The following is a 7138-nucleotide window of genomic DNA, read 5'->3' on the forward strand; positions in this document are numbered from 1 at the left end:
GAGGAAAAATAAGAAAAAGAAAAAGAATTCCTTCAATTACAATAGGGCCTTCGCACGTTCAGGGCCCTAAATATATATATATAGTACATGTATATCTTTTTCTGGGTTTCTCCTCCAACATCATGTGGCTTCTCTGCCTAAACTCTAAGGCCTTTACAGATTTTGTGGAGGTCTGACAAACAGTAAATTCATCAGATTCTGTGGCCAATATCACTATTGTCCAAGCTAGGTTACTGACGCTATCATGCCATCAAGAGCACACTGGTAAAAGGACAGAGTGGTGTGTTCATAAGCAGGGGCACTGCCCTTCAGCAGACTTCTGTAAAGTTGGCCAATCAGAAGAAAGTTGACTTTTAGGATTTAGGGGTCTCAGACCTCAGACTAGGAATATAGCGTTGGAAATGATAATATGCATAATAGGTCCACAGTTCTCAAAGAAGGATGTGCACTATATATGAAGAAGAGTAGCTATGTAAGAGGTCCTTGAAGAACTCGAGGGGTGCTGAGAGTTGGAAGTTCTGGAGAAAGCTAGTAAATCAACCTCAAGTATTCAAGTATATCTAGGCACCCCCCCTTTAAAGGGTTTATCTGTAGTGATGAATGGCTTTGTTCATGTTTAATGAATCATTGATTTATTTTTCTTTTATTATTATGTGTTCATGTAAATTAGTAACAAGCCTTTTATAAAAATGTTCTTGTGTTAATGGCTTAACCCATCTATAAAGCCATGGTAAAAGATTACATATCATTAAAGCCGTTAATTACAGTAACAAACTCTCCATAAAGGGTGACCTATTAGAAAGTGATACTCGACATTCTTCACATAACCGCGATGGGGCATTCGGATCACTGATGGTGCTTTAATATAAGTGCAGAATGTTCAGATAAAACACAGTCGGTACAAAGTGACACATTCTTGGCAATTTTTCACAGAGTGTTGATTGACAGATGGATATTGGTCAGGCTGGCCTTTGGTAGGGTTTAGCAGTGGCGGGCTGCTGTAGTGGAGCACAGGCTCTGTCCCTAGGGGCCTCCTCACCCTTTAATCCATCCGTGATGACCACATCTTGACAAACATACTTATATAAGCCTCGATCACGATTCGGGCCTCACAAGGCTTTACCCTGCCTCATTATGAAGACGTGCACCAAATGTCACACACCAATAACCTTCATTAAGAGCAAGGTAAAATACCCAGTTTGTACATATCGAGCTCATTTGTAGGTGGATTAGGTGATATTTTTGCTCTGACCTGAATGACAAAGAAATATACCTTCTTACTTCTTACTTGCCCATAATAGTGTACAGTTTTGGTTTTATCTGCCAGGGTTTTGTGAGATTTCTGCATCCACCGCAATAAAGTACAAGTGAATGTAATTTACTCAGAACTGAAACATTTGCAAAAACTTCAGCAGGAACATTGTTTCCCCCAAACCACTGAGTGAGCTGAGACAACAAAAGTTTGTATAGATTACAGTTTATCTTTATGGATTATATGCTAAATTGACAGTCAGACTTTCGATATATGATGGCCTTTAGCTTGTGATTTATGTGAGTTATGTGTTTTTACGGATGCATTAGGAATTGTTAAAATGTGATATTTCTTAAAGGAAGTTTTGTGCGGGGAGCTTTTAGTTCATATTAGTAGCTAATATATATAATTTCTAACGTTTTGTTGCTACTGCAGAAACACTAGGTGACTGCTAAACTATGATAAGGTTTGTCTTACGTTGACTGCTGTTAGTTATTAGTTTGATTAATGCTTTAATAATGTGTGTATTAATTACTGACGCTGCCTAAATATCAGCTAAATGTTTCTAACGGCAGTATTTATGTATGTTTTTAAACTATTTTCCATTGTGTGCTTGTTATTAATGGTGTTATTAATGACTACTGATAAGACAGTTTGGAGACCAGACAGAGTGTTTGTGACCCCCTTTTGCTTATCAGCCACACAGTGTGAAAACCTCAACCACTTCAAGACTCCAGATTAAAGACTGAAGTTGTGTAGTTGAACTGTACAGAGATCTGACGATTTTGAAAGTCATGTAGTGTATAGTGTGATAGCCACAGTCCTCTCAACGTATAAATATCAATTATTCCTTATCAGTGCTTCAGCATCCATTTTCTTAGCTGATCATACAATTTTATATGCCCCAGGTGCCACCCCATCTTTTAACATCTCTAACCCTAATCCATATTTAACATTTGAATCTTTGAAAATCAAATGGGGGATTGTTGTACAGTATTAAAGGATGTCTGTCTTCCTCCAGCCGTGAAACTATTGTACAGTCAACCTTCATGTCTGTCCTTGACTATATATTCTGTATTATCATGCTGCCCCATCAACATTTAGCAGTTAAACCCAGAAAACTAGGGAGTTTGATTTATCTTTATACACTTGCTGTAGGTAGCGGAAAAGAAAATCTAATGTGAAGTTTTTAATTATTTTTTACAATCCAGATGACTACAGAATATTCTCTTATAATTTGGATTCTGTCACATATGGCACATCATTAAATTATTGTTTCTTTTCAATGGATTTTATCAATTCCAAAGCTATTAATGAGAATTTCAAAATGAATTCCATTTACTTAAAGCTGCAGTAGGTAACTTTTATAATGGCTGAAACTTTCACTATATCCTGACAGTAGTACATGAGACAGATAATCTTCAAGCCTCCAACCCAAAGCGTCTTTCTATCTTTATTGGTGGTTGTTTTCGTCCAGGCCCTGTGGATTCTTGCAAATGCCCCTGAGCAAAGTTCCATATTTGCTGTTTTACTATTTTGAGGACAAAACAATCTCACTTCAAGGTCCATTTAGTGATTTTTCTGGAGCGTTCAATTATATCACATGATTACCAGATGGAAATGCCCACTTGTCTTGGAATTAAAATTGTTTTGGTTTTGTTCTGTACTCGGCATAGCTTACCCCACTGCGAGTGTTTCAGAAGCCTTTTACCATCCAATTTTATTGATTTCCTTGATTTTTGTACCATTCAGGGCCGTCTCCAGATTTTTTTGACTGGGGAGGCTCAAATGGGTCACTGATCTATGCAGGGGTGGTATGAAGTATTTGTCTCAGCTATCCAATAATTCCCAATTCACGCAATTTCAACACTGTTTATGGACTCCAGTATTCAAAAACATTCAAATACACTAGGCAAAAATAACAGCAATAACCACATGCATTGTTTTTGCCCAAAACTGCATGGGATTAAAGTGGACATGTTTGTGAAAGGGAGATGTGCGGGTACACATAGAACCCATTTTCATTCAAATATCTTGAAGTCAGAGTTCAAGGAATCTTTTCGATTCCTGACATGCTACCACAGCATGGTTGGTACCAATGGATGCATTAGGCCAGCTAGTTTCATAGTCAGTGACTTCCTGCCAGCTCAATCTGCTCTGGGCTGCTTGATGTGGCTTCCATCAAGCATTGTATAGGACGGCAACTGCAATGCTGCTGGAACGTGGAGCAGTCATGTCTGGTTATATAGTGGACCTTCCACAAATAAAAGAATTTAACATGAATTGGACAAATAAATCTACATCTATATACAACAACAGCAAACAGGGGTGACATTGACTCTCCTAAGCTCAATTTCTTCCTCCCCATCTCTTTTCGCTTGCTTGTCTCTCCTTTCTGCTGTAAATACACTGTCCTCTCAGCCGTGTGTGATTGAATCTAGCAGAGCTGATTGCTTCTAATTACTCCAACACGTTGCTGATTAAACCTCTGACACACACTGGAGCACATGCACAGATGTAATCTGCAAAGAAAACCTTCCTGCTTTGTCTTACACTTATGAGAACCCCCCAACCCCCTTACAAATCTTAAACCGCAACTGTCAATCTATGTCCGAAATTTAAAGGAAGAGTTTTTTGCTTTCTGTCCAAGAGTGAGATGGGTATCAATCTTATCACATGTGGCTGGCATAAAGACAGGAAGTAAACAGTTTGTGTGGCTCTATTCAAAGTTTAACCTACCAACACCACTAAAACTGACTAATCTAAAAGGAAATATCTTATCTGAATATCCCATACACAAAAACAACAATTTGTGAGTTTAGTGGGTGTTATATGGTGTGGCTACTTTTTAAGAAATAGTTTATCCCTCCAGTTTATACGGTGTCTACAGCAATAAGGCAAGTTATCACATATTGTCACAACTTCAGAAAAATTCTCATAGTCACTACATCAGGGTGTTATTCTCCAATAAATAGTTCCAGCACTTAAAGCTAACATGCCATGCAAAACATTTCTACATTAAAAATGGCTATTAACACTCTAAGATGTTCCCTTATTGATCCCCCATAGGAGAAATTTAAATTAGGCACAGCAGCACAGGGGAAATGTAGTGCAAACAACAAATATAATAAAATAAAAACAAAATAAAAATATAATAAACAATTTAAATATTATAGAAATCTAGAATAAAGAGCTATGTTCTACATGTAGATGAGTTGTGTACTTCGATTATCTCAAATGTTTCCAACACTGTTCAAACTCTTTTATTAATGGCGTCATATCCCCTTTGTGCACTGCATCAGCCGTTGTGGTTGTCTGCCAGAAGCTGTCATACATTGACTTTTTAATCCAGGTTGTATAAGCCAACTGGTTTAGATCTTTGTGTGCTTTTTAACTCTGAACCTAGATTGAAGGATTTATAGTCATCAGACGTCTGGATCTTAAGTTATCAGAGAAACAAGCTGAGCCTAACGTTAGCAGGCAAGCTCGGCTTCCGCCAGCCCCCTCCAGGATGTCCTTTGTCTGTCCAACAGTGTGGGAGAAGCAGTGATTGTTAAAGGTGTGAACTGCTTTTATTCAGTGTTCCCCCCATGGTGCCTGAGCTCCTCTCCCATCTCTCTCAGTCTTTCTGCACTCATTTCATTTCCATTAATTGCATGTCTAAATTCACCTTTCTTCCCCGGAGTTCTTTGCTTTCTCATCCTCGCAGAGTCTCAATGGATCCTGTGAGCCTCCTGCCATGGTCCTGCTGACTGCCTCATTGCTATATTAAACTGATATTATTGTTATTATTATTATTATAATATTATTATCTATTGTTCGTTGTATGTTGTTGTTGTTGTATATTTTCGTAGTCGCTGCTCCGTGTCCCCCATCGTTTTTTCGTTGTCATCATCTTGTCATTGTTCATATAATCATCAGTCCCACTACTATTTAGTGTAATGTTGCTACTGTTTGTTACTGTACACGTCTGTCTGTCCTCTCTCTCTTCTCTCTCTCTCTCTTCATCTCTGCTCTCTCTCACCCCACCTAGAGCCGAAGGTCTGTCCCTAAAGTTTCTGCCTTTAACAACAGTTTTTTCCTTAGCCCCCTTGCAAAAGGTCTTGCGTCATGGTGGTACTGTTGGTCTCTGATAAATGTTAAAAGGAGTCGGTCTAGACCCTGCTCTATTTGAAAAGTGTCCTGAGATTATACTTTGTTATATATAATTGCGCTAATATTCATAATATAATAAAATTGAAATTGAACTGAATTGAATTGAATTGAATTGAATTGAATAAATTAGTTTTAAGTGTTTTGAATCAAGCCAGTCAGTTTGTTTTTGAGCCGAGATAGACCTCTGTGGAACTAATTGGGCCCTGGTAGAAACCTTCCTGAACCAATGGACAACTGAAGGAATCCTAACCGTGAGAAGCTGACTACAATGACGGCAATGGTAGTAAAGACAACTCCCATGAACCTATGCTATTTCACAACATCATCAAACTTAGCCTTTTTTTATAGTTTTGATATGAAAGACCCCCTAGTAGCAGATATTACATTATTGTACGTTTGACTTTGTCAGCCAGGCTAGCTGTCCACCCCTGCCTCCAGTCATCTTTATGCTAAGCTGGCTAACCACAACTCTGTATTACTGCATTGTGCTGACTATCTTGTAATGGCATGGATCTTGGAACACAACAACATTCTAACAAAGGGTCCAATAGGGGATAAAAGCAGTCATAAGCAGACAGATTGTGAACCAGCCAGTGCATTAGCCACAGTAGAAAGAGAAATTGAAGGTGGATAAAAAATATTCCTCATAGTTTACAGACCCACTGCCTGTTTCAACTTTGATCTGTTGTATGTATGAAGAATTATAGCAAAGTTTCAGGTGCTTTACCAAATAATGTGCCTTAGATGATCTGGATAAACTGTTTCTTGCCCTGTTGGATCTATTTTCAGCTGCGTTCTTACATCTCAGCAATTACTTTGGTAAGCACAATGTTATCAGAACTGATAATGGTGATGGCCAGAGCAAGAAAAAGAAAACCCAATTAGTAATCACTGTATAGTTTTCCTTCAGTGCACAGACATGAAAATGATATTGATCTTCTCATCTCAACCTCAGAAAGGAAGCAGATAAGCCAATTCTCAAAATGTTGAATTATGCATTTAATATTAGACCCAAAACTAAATATAGAACAAGCCCAACTCAAAAAAGTTATAAAACTGGTTGTCATAAGGAAAAACCCCGACCACACACACACATTCGGCAGGATGGTAGGGATTACTCATCCGGGCTCCATAGCACAGCGAGCCAGACGGCAAAATCAATTAAGTTCAGCTTGTGGCTTCACTAGTTAAAGCATGTGCAAATATTTGATAAATGTCAGCTCTCTCATCGCTCAATCTCTCTCCACACCGGCCAAAATCCCCCGTAATCACAGGAAACTCCGCTCACAGAAACAAAGTTGAGAATGCGACAGTTTTTTGTTCTTTTTTTAATGCACCTGATTATATATATTTATACCCCTGTTACCACAGTGATTAAATGCTGCAGATAAAGAACAAGTAAACAACAACCCCAAATTGCTCCCGATGTCGGTGTGTGAATGTGTATGAATGAGTTAGTTTTCTGGGCTTCGATGGACTTTTTCCCATCACGGAGCTGAATGGTGGCATCGTAGTGTAAAGCGCTTTGGATGTTGGTCGGAAGACTAGAAGCGCATACAAGTACAGGTCCATTCCATTTACCAAGTACGGTGTGACTTTGCATTTGTGGTAGCGACATATAGATAATTATCAGCTAAGAGGTGACATACTGGCTAATTGCTATTGTATCTGAATGTGATCCCATCTCTCTGCCTATGAACTTGGTTTACTGTAAAGCTGCAGTAGGTAACT

The sequence above is a fragment of the Morone saxatilis genome, unplaced genomic scaffold, assembly GCF_004916995.1.
Source record: "Morone saxatilis isolate NCDOM2014 unplaced genomic scaffold, NCSU_SB_2.0 Contig22, whole genome shotgun sequence".
In the NCBI taxonomy this organism is placed as follows: Eukaryota; Metazoa; Chordata; class Actinopteri; family Moronidae; genus Morone; species Morone saxatilis.